Source organism: Agelaius tricolor, unplaced genomic scaffold, assembly GCF_023055355.1.
Source record: "Agelaius tricolor isolate 1412-34295 unplaced genomic scaffold, bAgeTri1.0.p SCAF_11, whole genome shotgun sequence".
NCBI classification, from domain to species: domain Eukaryota; kingdom Metazoa; phylum Chordata; class Aves; order Passeriformes; family Icteridae; genus Agelaius; species Agelaius tricolor.
In genome coordinates, this window is record NW_027269271.1 from 10,953,098 (window position 1) to 10,966,652 (window position 13,555).

The 13,555-nt window shown below is 39.4% G+C and overlaps 1 long non-coding RNA gene across 1 annotated transcript in view; it reads left to right on the forward strand.

Moving 5' to 3' along the window:
- Window positions 1-13,555, forward strand: part of LOC139594262 (uncharacterized) — a 172,925-nt gene that overhangs the window by 135,445 nt on the left and 23,925 nt on the right. The window contains exon 17 of the long non-coding RNA XR_011680566.1: window positions 13,304-13,354. This is a non-coding gene — a long non-coding RNA (uncharacterized lncRNA). The remainder of the gene's footprint in view (window positions 1-13,303; window positions 13,355-13,555) is intronic.

The following is a 13,555-nucleotide window of genomic DNA, read 5'->3' on the forward strand; positions in this document are numbered from 1 at the left end:
TCCTTAGGGGAAACAGAATGTTAAGTGACCAATGAAAAACTCTTCTTCCTTGCAGAGAAGAGCTGCTCTGCCTATGCTGTGGGGTCAATAGCTTGACTGTGTTTGTTTTATTATATATATTTTTATTTAATCACTGCACTCACTTTTAATCTTTTATTGGTTCTTTTCCAGAGAGTGCTTTGGAGCTGCTTATTAGCTCTATCCCTGTAATCCTAGATTTTTGCTGCTAAACTGTTAAAAGGAAATTTAACTTTAAGACTTGTGGGAATGCATGTTGGCTACGACTGTGTTATCTGTGAAGCTGGCTATATGATCTTTTATCCTAGTGGAGAATTGTGAGTTGAGAAAGGTGGATTAGGAGAGCTGCTGGACAGCAAGTGTTGCTCACAGCATGCAAAGTGAGCATTTTATTTTAAATGCAGTTCTGATGGCAACTGGGTGCATCTGATGTCAGGACAACACACAGGAAAGGCAGCATACAGCAGACACTGGGTATCTGTCTGGTGGATGGGGTTAGATCATCTGGGAAATTTCTTAATTTACTGTTAATTTTTCTATCACTGAATTGAGATTCTGCCATAAACATTCTTTATTCGGTTTGCATTTTAGTTCAGGTTGCAAGTGAAAACAATCCCACTACCTTTTAATTTAATGCAAAAAGAACTCATTCTTAAAAATTATAGTGACACACTGAATAGATGAATTGCACTGGGAAAAAGGAAAAAGTATTCCCTCAGGGCCTTTGTCATGGGAAGCCTTTAAAACGAAAAAGCATGTAAGAAAAAAGTAGATCTGAGTGATTTTGAAGGTGGCTTTGCCAAGTGCTAATGGGAGACTATGGCAGGAATCTTTTTGAAGGGTGTGGAGAAGCAAATTCGTGCTTCTTGTGGTGTTAGTCCTCATACTGTGGTGCTGGTTAACCAGGAGCAGTTCTCATCTCAGATATAGAGGGTCCATCCTCACCAGGACTTGGCATAAATCTGAGTCCTCTTTGGCTCAGTGCTAAACAGAAATGTGCTGGCACCAAACCCAACACCACAACTCAGTGGGGCAGGAAGAGTTGCTGCTGTTAAGAGCTTTGAAGCGAACAAGTGAGGAAAAGCCAGAACTACCAGTCAACATACAGAATTCAGGTAGCATTGTCACCATTGGCTGTCTTAAAACATTGAGCTGGTCTTTGATGTGTTTGAGCATTTTCAGCTCTAAGAGTTAGTTAAGTAAGTTAGTTAGGCAATGCATATTTTTTGATTGATGCTTTTTTGTCTCTCCCAATAAAAAGGAAACTGTTGAAACTTAGGCACCTAAAATGGGCTAACATGATCTCCTGCTAAGGAGGTTTAAGTTGTGCTGCTGTGCAGTAATGCATGTGGCTATAGAAACTCCTAAGAAAGCTGGATACTACCAGTATGATATGGGCTGGTGCAGGACAAATCTCTCTTGTCTGAATTCTGTGTTATTGTGGATACATTGCCATGCTACCTGAGTTAGCTGCTTTAAAACTGGCTCAGGTGTGTCAGTGGTATTGCAGTTTCTGCAAAGTTTTGGTCTAGCCTGGAAGTGAATAGAAAAGGGATCTTGTACGGTACAGAAAAGCTGGTTCCAAAGCTGCAAATGTTCTTCTTTCCTCCTCGTGTTACCTCTGATATTACTGGTTTAATATGGAGAAATGCTTTTATTGTAAAGCACCCTAGGGCACTCTTAAGCTAAGGTGTTTCCAGTGGGATATTACTTGCATTGGAGAATATTCTTGATGGAAGAGTAGTTTTTGATACTTTATTTCTCATGATTTTCTTATTGCACCAAATCTGAGCATAAATATTCTGGGAGAAATGTACTGTAAATATTTGTATTTATTAATGCAAATCAAAATCACACAGCTAAATCCCTATGTACTGGACTAAATATTTACTCTTCTGTGTAGATTTTAAGTGTATTCAAGGACAGAAAAACCATTCTCCATGTTCATAAATAGTAAAAGATGCCATTCAAGAATTATGGACATTTTCTCATTATTGAGTGGGAGAGGTGGAAGCTACTATAAAATGTAAGAGTGGGTTCTAAAATGTAAATATTGTGTGTCTTGAAATATTTTGCTGATCATGATATAATGCTGTTAATTGCTTGGCTATCAATTAGTTTAGCAAACCTCTAGGAAGCCCCTTATACACAGTACCACATATTAAAAACCATTCAGCTTCCTGGAACAACCCCTTCTAAAAGAGTTCTAGTGAGCCCAAATGGAAAAAAATGTAGGATATCAAATGGACTTAAATGAAGTAAAGCTTCTGGCAAAGGTCACAGAGCTGCTTAGATGGGCTAGAAATGTGCTTATTCTTCCTTGGTCCCCAACATAATACACAGCCCCAGCCTGCCACACTTTGCCTGAGGCTGCTCAGCAATTCCAGTTTCGACCATAGGAAATTGCTTGGGAGAAGAATCCCAATGACAGGGTTACATGGCTCCTAGATTGACTCTGACTCTAATTCTGACTTCCAAAATAGTGCAGGAAGACCTTTCATCATGTCCATGTGTCTGTCCTTTATGGAAAGGTGTGAGGAGAAGTCTCTGCATCAGCCTGAACCATGAGCACCTCAGCAGGGCCAGCTCAGGCTCACTGTGCCCCACAGGGCAGAGAGGGACCTGATCATCCACCAGGAGCTGGGACACCAGCTACCTCAACCCAGCAGGTCACCCCTGCACCCCAAAGGAGGACTTGCAATATAGTTATAGCCTGTACAGCAATTTCTTTCCCTTTGGTGCTATTTTGAATGTGACAGTGGGAAAACCTCATCAAACTTTCCCCAGAATGAGACTTTAATTCCCTCTGTCATAGCCTATCCTGCCTGCTCTTGAGGGGCCAAATCAGTGTTAAAGATAAATGGCAGAGCTTTGCATTCACCTGTGCTGGCAAATGTGTCTGCTGCAACTTCAGAAAAAGTGACATAAGGACAAGTAAAGACAAGACTGGAGTAAATTAAATGTGGAATACCTGGCTGAGCTGCAGCTCACCAAGACCAAAACCCTGTCTGTGATTTAGTAAGCCAGGAAAATAACTTATAGTTTAGACTTGTTTTTCTCTTCTTTTTGAGACCCAGGAAGGCTAATACTTTTATAATAACTGTTTATAGAATGTCTGACTTCGTGATCCTGACCTAAGCACTGAACAGGAGACCACTACAGGAAATTTATGCCTCAAACCAGCATAGCATCTCCAGCTATTATTGAATTGTAGCACTACAATATAGCTCCTAATAAAGCTTGTAACAGTGGTGAGTTCTTTGCAGCTCTTTCTCTTTAAAATCTCCTGATACACTTTTAAATCAATTTCTAACAGGGAAACATTTTTTCCCAGGGCAGTAAATAAAACGTTAATGGAGAGAAGACTCCTGCCCCACTATGCCTGAGCTATCCAAGAATTTCAATAGATCAGGGCTCCCTCTCTTCCCCTTTGAGGGAAAGGATGGCTGGGGATATACTCAGTGGTGGCCTTGTCTGCCACACAAATCCTTCTCTGGGCTAGATGACCCAGACTTGGAGTGCAAACAAATATTTATAACTCCCAGAAGTGCCCTTACACTCCATCCTGCCATGAGTAGTAGAGCTCTATTTTGTGCCACTGGATGAAGTTTTTGTCAGTTAAAACATAAACAGATTATATGATTAACAAATATTTAATTTTATGGTTACCTGGGATTTTTTTTCCTTTAGTAGCAAACTGGTAGCTGGCTTAAATCAAACCAGTACTGAGAAAACCTGTGAATAGAAAGAAAATTCAAATTAATCTTCAATTTCTCTGTTTTGGTACTATCTTTTAAATATGCAATAGTTTAATATCTGTATCTCTGTATCTGAAGCAACAGATAAATAATAACAAAAAACTCATGGCACTTGTACATCTGCAGTAACATTGAGCTAGTTTGTTAATAGTGAGAGTAGTTTGAAAGGTTTGGAGAGGTAAATTGTATTGCTAGGTAAGTGAAAAGGGATGGTTTCTATTTTTATGACCTGACTTGCTCTGAATCAGGGAAAACCTTTGATCTGTTTTAACAAGATAGACTACAGATGTAATCTAAATAAGCTACATTTCTTACTTGTATGAGGTTCTCTCTCTGTAAGAAATTGAAAGGCCATATTTCTCCTGTATTATTATGTAGTAGTTGCTTACCAGGATCGTAATTTTTTCTAATGCTAAAGAAAAAAATGAAGGAATTAAAGTTAGGCATGTTTATTAAAGGGAAGAGGTTGCTGAGTGTAGATTAAATTTTTAGGGGATTTTGATGTCATCTTTTAAGAGCATGCACAGATAATAATTCTGAACCTTACAGTTCAGTTAGGCCTGATTGGTAGAGAGCATATTCTACCTCCAATGCAGTATCCTAAAAATTAAGTTGCTGCCAAACTTTGCAAAATCCCATTGCAAATCATGAAGCTGTTAAGCTTTCTCATAACTGATTTATTTTTCACGTTTGAAAAATGCCCCTGTCTCAAAGAATGGATGAATTACTTTCCTAAAACTATTTTTTAAATGACATTCAGAGGGAGAATTTAATCCCAAGTATTTAAAGTGTAGCATAATAAGATCAACTGCATGATAGTTACATTGAGAAGTGCTTTCTTATATTAACTATGAGTATTTCTGTGGGCTCTATCTATATTGAAAATGACATAAATAAAAAAGTAAATGCCATTCTCTTTTTTCTTTTTTGTTACTTTTTAAAATGCTCCTTCAAATAGGATTAAGTTAAGTTGTTTCTATTCAAAATCTGGGCTATCATACTGGTGATTTAATGGATAAATGTCTGTTTAAAAAGATTAATTTTACCCTGGGACTTGAGTGAAGACTCTGGCTCATGGTGCTCTGCAGTAGTATAGTATATTTCACAGCTGTGGGCTTTGATGGAGCACAGCCTGCCCTCTGCTCCACACAATGCCTCTCAGGGGAATGTTCCCTGTAGTACTTTAGATGATAACCACTTCCAGAAAGTGTAATGGATGACAAAAGAAACCACAAGATAGTTTGACCCATGCCAGTTTGAAGGCTTTAAAATTACTGACCTTACTCTAAACTTAAAGTTGATTTTTTTATTTTTACTCCTCTATGAGGAAAGTGGAATACAGGTGTGCTGTGATCAGTACCAGAAAGGCTTGCAGCAGGCAGGATGCCCTGGAGATTCTGTGTAGGCAGTTTCTTGTACAAAGTGTCTTGGTGAAGACAGAAATGTAGATCACTGCCGTGGAGCTGCTGCCACGTGAGAGATCATGTGCTAGAAAATTGGTTCTCGTTTTGGGTGGTTATAGTTTGCCTGTTACCATCTGGACAGGCAAGAGTGACAAGTGTGAAGTGATCCCCTGCACTTTTGTTCATGAAGCTGGCTTTAAGCTTGCTTATCTGGGCCGCGCTGTGCTGTCACCCAATGCGAGCACTCAATGAAAGCCAGCCTCTGCTGAGCCCTGGCCTCTGCTGAGCCCTGGCCTCTGCTGAGCCCTGGCCTGTGCTGCCATGGCTGTGCTGCCAATGCCACCTCAACAAGCAGCTCTGACAAACCTGCTGTGCTAGGTCTGTTCCACACACAGAAATGAGTGCACTGCTCACTGCTTTTGGGTTTCCCTCCGTGCGCAAGATGTAGGCAGAATCATGTCAGATACATCTACTTTGCAGCAGTCCTGAGAGATTTTGCTGACCTAGAGGTAAAATGTGCTTACATGGTTTTGGATGAAAATACCATTGGAAAACTAGCATTTCACTCATGCATAAAATTGTTATTAAAAAAGTAGAGAAGCCAGACATTGTGATGTAGATAGATATGTGCCCATCTCAACTGGATGTATGAAATTTGTTATTTTCTGATTTTAAAGTGCCAACCTCAAGAGCCAAGGGCTATAAAGAAAACAGTATTAATGAAGTTTATCCATTTCTGCAAAACTTTCCTGTAATACCCTCTACTGGCATTGTATAGCTCTTCACAGTTTGACAGTTGTAATTCATTTTGGGGCTGCACCACTCAGAATTAATGAGGTTATTCCAAATTTCTGCTGATAAAATCTTTATACCACCTCATGCTGGTACGTGCCTTTGTTGTATAGCGTGCAGTGAGGTAGATGTATATACACTTATTCAGTTTATTTATCTTTAAACTTACAGTGCACATAGCTTAAGATCTAGTATTTTAATACTTCAATAGTCCTAAAATGTCCATAACTATAAAGGTAAATGGCCTATGAAATGATATACTTAGCATCTGTAAAGGAATAATGTGTTTAGAGACCCAATGAAATAAATCTGTCAACATAAGAACTACTTTGGAGAATAGGATTTCCATGAAGTTATTTTCTTCTACAGAATGTTAAGAAAGCTGATTCAGTTAGACAAAAAGAGATTAGAGAGACAAGAATATACACTATACACACAGGAGACCCCCATATGTATATGTGGTAGCCAAATAAGCATTTCAATTACTTGAATTTAAAAAAAGGCAGTGAAAAAAGTTCATTTGGCCAAGGCAGCCAATATTTGGTGTAATCAAAATTACCAACAATGTTCACAGAGATTTGAGATTTCTGAGTGTCTAAATATGGAAGAAGTACAAATGTTTCTTTGAAAGGGAAAAAAATTCCAAGTAAATTTCCACAATTAAGTTATTTAATTTTCTTTTGTGCTAGCTTTTATTGCTAAGCTCAAATTTCTTTCAAAGCCTTTAAAATGCAGGAATTGGAGGGGAAAGTAACATGTTTATACTTATGCCATCTGAGTATTTTGTTAGTAATTGCTAAAGTGGCAGTATCTGATATCAGTGTGAAAGAAAGCCTTACAGTAATTTGAATAGTAATGTAGCAAACAGCAGCAAGACTAAAGTGCATATGCTGTAATATATACAGCAAGTCAGCTAGCTCTTAAATGTACACAAATCACTTCTGCCTGAGCTAGTCTCTGAAAAGCAAAGTTTGAAACTGGGGAGACACTGTAGAAAGGTAACCTGTAGTTCTGCTCTGGCTTTAAAATTTCCTCTGACAACAGTAACTGAACACCTTTTGAGACAGGGCAGACAATGGAGGCCACTGTCTGAATCCTGAGGGGTCACTCCTGTGTCAGTGTCTTGCATTGCTGGGAGCACTAAGCTCTAACTTTACAAGAATTTCAGCAAAATAATTAAACAGTATGAAATTCCATGACATTAAATATTATTCCTGTACGTAATGCTTAATGTCTTTTTGAAAAAACCCCAAGCAGGTGAAGTAGAGGATTATATTATTTGAATCAGAGCAATTGACCTCATGTGTGTTTATTTTGATGCTTTCTATGTATAAGATACCCTAGCCACACGTCATCCATTTTGGGCCAGTCAGTGCACATTCTCTTCTTTCAGGATTAATATTTCAAAATTAAATATCAGATCCAGTTCAATAGTATATTCAATCCCAAATATGAACATAGCCTCAGAGAGTGAGAATAGAGGGAAAGGTCAGATGATATCATCAGTTGCTAAGAACAGCTACAGGGTTTGAGAAGCAGGCTGAGGAGAAGGGAAGGTTTCTTGGACTGGAGCCAGAAATCTGCACTGTGGTGAAATCAATTTTCAATTCTAAGTACGGTGTTTCCATTTGGTAAGGATCTTTGAGGACTGCACCATCCAGCTTTCAGGGATCAAAAGCAACAGCAGCCTCAAAAATCTTGTCTGCCCACATTTTTAATTGTTAAAAACCCTGGTTTTAGGCATCAAAGCAATGAGACCTATAAAGACACAATCAAATGGTTAATTAAGATACGTGTTTGCTCTCTTCCTTCATTTAGAGAATGAAAACATTCTGATGGGATATATTCTTGAATGGTGTGGCTATCATTATGTTTTCTGCCATTATGTCATAAGATTTGATATTTCAAGTCTAGTCAGATACTTTTCAGGGTTTTTCAATACAAAAGCAGTTTAGCCCTCAATGTATCTAATAAAGTAAATTCATTGAGATGATGTGTTGAAGATTAAAGAACTAAGTCTAGCAATTATTGCAGTCATAAAACAAGCTGGGTAATAAACTGAGAAACATTTTATGGAATGATTTAGCACCTTTGGTAGTCAATGGGAAGAAACAAATGAAATTGCTCCTAATGGATTTTCCTTGGAAATCAAGGAAGTCAAAGTGAGTTAGGAAATCAGTGTGAACAAGGCACAGCACACTTAAACCCCTTGGCATGTCTATAATGCAATGCAGATGCTTTGCAAGCATTTCTGAGGTAGCACTGCCAAGTGTGAGCTGTGTGTGAGCACATCCCAGCGTCTGAGAGGAGCAGCCCATGGAGGGATGAGCTGCCACTGCCAGTTCTGCTGAGGAAAGCAGGGCACTGCAGGCTGGGGCTCTGTGCAGGCTCTGCACTCCAGCTCTGGGGGCAGAGCAGCTTGGACATCCCACACAGCTCTGCAGCCTGCAATGACAGCTATTCCCATGGCTTCCCAGCTTTATGCAAACTTCCAAAGAGTAAAAGGTTCTATATATTCTCCACAGTGTTTATTCATTTCACATAGTAGCTTTCTGTACTCTCACTGCCATTCCTATTGGCAGATCTTTTTAAAATTGTAACCTACTCAATTGCCAACTTTCATTATAATCCCAAATTTACAAATAAAAGAAAATGACTGCTTAAAAAAAATAATCAAAGCATTTGGCTGACTATAGAGATGTGTTATTACAGATCTCTTTGTTTGCTGTGAAATTGCTTGTCTTTTCTTTCCAAATGCTAGTCTCATTTTCATAATAATGGTTTTAGCTTTGCCTTCCTTTTTTAAAACAGCATTAAATTAAAAAATGAGTATGTTCCAGCAGTCAAATCTGTTGGTGGCAAAACATGCTTAATTCTTAATGAGTGTATAACTTTGTTAAAGGCTGAGTGAGAACTAAATGATGTCCTCACAAAGAGAAAAATAATGCAGCTTGTTCCTGACATAAATAGGGGGAGGGGAAAGGGGAGAAGTGTGAGCTATAAACAAATCTGTGCAATGGTATCAAGCTTGGTGTCCAGCTGGAAAACTGTCCTGTGGATGGAAATCATTGTGGGAATAGTGACTGATAAAAGTGAGTGATTGGCACACAAGAGGCTGCTCTGGGGACCCTTGAAAAAGCAGTTTTTTCCTATAGTCTGTGCTCCTCTGTATCCCTGGCTGAGGAAATAAATCAATGCACACTTCCTAAAGTGTATAACCATGGTTTTTCTAAATGGGAAGGCAGCCTTTGAATACCCCTGTGCACAGGAGGGAGAAGCTTTTTCTTGCTAGTGAGTCACACACAGCTTAAAGATTTGGAATTTGGTATGCAGAAACCTGATTCTCAGGTGCTGGAAGATGAACTTCCACTGCAACAATGTAGATTTACATAAGCTGACAACCAGTACTTTAACTTCAGTAGCAACAGAAAACAGTGATTGATATTTAAAAAAAAAATACAATTATAAATAATCATACTAATTTCAGATTTCCTATCTGTAGTTAATGCAAGTACATAAAATAGCACTGAACTAAAAGTATTTATTTCCCAGAGACTTCAAAATGAGCTTAGCTGTGATGAGATTGGTTACTGTTTTCAATGAAAAAGAGAAATAACTGGGGAAATTTAAAATTAATCTTTTAAATTAACATTCCAATCTTTACAGAAAAGAAGTGTTAAGAATTAAATATGTGGACACCAAAACAAGTAGCCTTAACTTTTAAATATTAAGTTAAAGTTGACTGATTTACAAATGAATTCTAGATATGGATTTTCTTTTCAATGATTCCTCTGCTGTTTGGGGCTTTAAGATGGTCATTAGTGGAAAAAAACTGTATTGCTCATATGCCTCTGGCCCTTGTGGAGGAGGCCAGGTACTGCTTTCCATCCAGGCAGGGAATGGGGGTGCCCAGGCTGTGAATGGGGGTGCCCAGGCTGTGAATGGGGGTGCCCAGGCTGTGAATGGGGGTGCCCAGGCGGGGAATGGGGGTGCCCAGGCGGGGAATGGGGGTGCCCAGGTGGGGAATAGGGGTGCCCAGGTGGGGAATGGGGGTGCCCAGGCGGGGAATGGGGGTGCCCAGGTGGGGAATGGGGGTGCCCAGGCGGGGAATGGGGGTGCCCAGGTGGGGAATGGGGGTGCCCAGGTGGGGAATGGGGGTGCCCAGGCGGGGAATGGGGGTGCCCAGGCGGGGAATGGGGGTGCCCAGGCGGGGAATGGGGGTGCCCAGGCAGGGAATGGGTCCCAGGGAGTTGCCCTGGGCTGGGCAGAAGGATGGGCAGGGCTGCTGGTCCCCCTGCAGAGCTGCTTTGGGCCCTCCTGTGACCACAGCTCCAATCGTGCCCTGGAAGCCCCCAGGGGCAGCACCTCACCCTGCTGCCAGGGGAGTGTGTCCTGGGCAGGACACAAGGTAATTAATAACTGCAACACAGAACTAAACTCCCTAAGTCATGCTTTCTTTCTTTTTTTTTTTTTTTTTGGTAGACTATTCACAAACATCCAGAAGCTTAGTGTTTAAAGGGACAGTCCAGTACCTAAGGAAATAATCAGTGTAATCAGATGTAATCATTGCTATAGCAACAATTTCTTCCAGATCAGTGGAGAAAATGCTTGTTTCAAACTTGTGTCTGTAACTTGTAAGTAGACTTCATTTTCTGTTTTATTTCCTCTTCAATATTCTCAATCACCACAATGAAGCTTCTAAAGAGCACTTGTAAAGAACACAGTACAACAATTGGTGAAGCAAGTGGGTTCAACAATCCATATATTGACACAATGAATTCAATAGAAAACTAATTAATAATAATAATAATAAAAATAATAATAAGATAGCACTTTGCCCTCTATGGCTTCTTTCATCAAAGAAGCTCAGAGAGCTTTGCAAATATTAATGAAGCCTCAGAACACCCTGATAAGCATCTCTCTCTTCTCATTTTTTCCCTGTAACTAATATTAATTTTTGGATTATAATGAATCAGAACTAAAACTCAAGAAAGACTGAAAGGTAAAAAAATCCCCTCAGTACTGTTTTAAGGTTATCAAAGGCTGCATGGCTGAAACCAACTGCTGCATCTGGTGTTCTGCAGAATAATCTGTGCACCTGCCCTGCACTCTCATTTGTGTGAAGTGTTTCTTTGCTCTACAGTGTGTGCAGCCATCCAATCAGATTTTTTTATCAAGATATAATCCTTTCCTAATCAGTGAAATGCACTGTTCTTACATTTACAGTCTAATACACAGATTCAGACAAAGTGATTTTTTTTCCCTTATTTTAAGAAAGTATTCCCCAAAGCTTAATAAAGAGTTCATATATTCTAGTGTGCAGAAGGCTGGTCTAGGATCTTGAGATCTAATCCTATTTGCAAATGGCTTGAATTGTAGCTTTGGAAAAATATTTTAATCTCATTACTTCAATTTCCTGCTTTGGAGAAGAGATAAATAGTATTTGTTTATATTTGGGGTTTCTAGAAGGATTATTTAAATGTTGTTTTAAAGACAGTGTGGCTCAGTGCACTGTGTCAGAACAGGAACAAGGCAATTATCTGTTTATTGAGGCATTTATTTATTATTCCCTAATTCTATGAGCTTGGCTTGGCTGATCTGGGCCATTCTACAGAGAACAAGATTTTGGTGAGATTTTTTTCTACAGCCCTATCAGCAGTTTCCACTTCCTGGTCTCACTTTATTCACCTATTTGAATGCAATAATCTTAATTATTTTCTAGTGCAAAGTCAAATCTTCTCCAGCTTTTAGCAGATGCACAGTGTCATTCCCAACTGGTGTTTTCTTTGGTTCTTGGAATACCATTTCCTATTCCCTACTGCACCTCACAATCCCTTTGTGTCTTTGGGCCCCACACTGTTCTTCAGTTGAATAACTGCTGCACCTGATCAGCCCTACTGCTTCTCACATGCAAGAGTGAGTTGGTATCATCTCTGAGTCTGATCTGCTGCAAGGAAGAATGGCTGAATTCAAATTATTCCCAGAAAACCGTTCCTTCTGGTTTGTGCTGTTATTTCAGACAGCCAGATGATTTCTGCTCAAGTAGAGACAGCAGTGTGGGGCCACTGCAGAGCTGTGTGTGCTTGCTCAGGGCTCTGTGAAAGTCACTGCCCTGGCAAGCGGGCTCTGCAGCCTCCCTCCCATTCCTCCCCGTCTTCTGACTTTTACACAGAATTTCATTTGCAGACTGAGCTTGAAGATCTTGAACTACAGCTCTCTTGGACAGGGATGTAGATGTGAGAGAGGTGAAGAGAGGTGAAGTGACCTTTAGGTAGCCTATTTCTCTGCCAAGCACTTCTCACTCGCGTAAAGCGACGGCGCAGGTTCTGACGCAGGTGTTTGCAGCAGCTCTTGTCAAGGAGTTGGGGTGTAAAGATATTTGTGCTGGTTCTCTTGAGGACAATTTTAGAGAAGCATGGTATTGCTTAATTCTAATGAACTATATGCAAATATTTGATTAGTCACCGCAGAATAAAATTGTAGATGGTCTTTTTAAACTCAGGAAAACATTTGAAGATATTTTCCTAGCTGTTCTCAAGCCCAGAAAGGGGAGAATGTTCAGATGCTCTTCCAGTGCCTGAGTGTGTACTTTTAGCCCCCTAAAATTTCTAACTTCTAAGGGAAGTGAGGAGTCTGACTGTGAGAAATGAAGTTTAATAAGTTCTGTACTAGTGAATGCCCAAGGTGCTTGGGTCTTTACCACCTGGGAGTAACTGTTTCACCCAGGGCACTCTAAACTGTGTCCTGACAATATTCCTATCTCCAGTAATACATGGGGACATTGGGCTCCCTGACAGTGCTATGAACTGTACAGAAATTGGTTGTTTAGAAGACATGGTCTAAACAGAACTTTTGGATCTAATTCCCTGTGTTATGCTAACAAGGGGGTGGTGTAAGGAAAATACGAACTGAAATCTATTCTAGTTACTATCAAGGACAAAAAAAATAACAGATAAAATCAGAATCGATTTTAAAGTATTAAGATTATTAAGGTAAATGTTTTGTATTTCATTAGGTCCACTAATTAAAACTAACTATCTTTTCAGATGGAAATTTGTATTTGCTGAGATTGCTCGTTTTTACAAAATTAGGTACCTTAGTAATTCTCTCCGAGTTTGTGGCCCAGATGTGTGATGTTAGGAATTTAAGCATATGTGCATGCATTTTAAATTGTATTTCCCAAAAAGTGTATAACAAATAGTTCCAACAATTATGCACTTCTACATGAGTTCAAAGAGCAAATTTACAATTGTGTTCACTCAGAACTTGCATACTTGTTTGTAAAGTTGTAAATCACAAATCTCATATCAGGACTGCATTCTCTTGAAACAGCTCTTGAAATTTGGAAGTTTTTTAAAGAATCTTTTGAATTCCAAGGATAAGGTAAGGAAAATATTCTTCATCAATTTATTTTACCATACAAAAATAATCCTAGTTAGCTGTTGCAGACTGTTGCCTCTTACACAGAGATCAATGTTATACCACAAACACCATGTCAGAAGGGGCATATTTAGCAGCCAATTATGAATATAATATCCAGCTAATGATTTAGTCCTCTATTTCCCATAATTTTGTTGGTCCTAT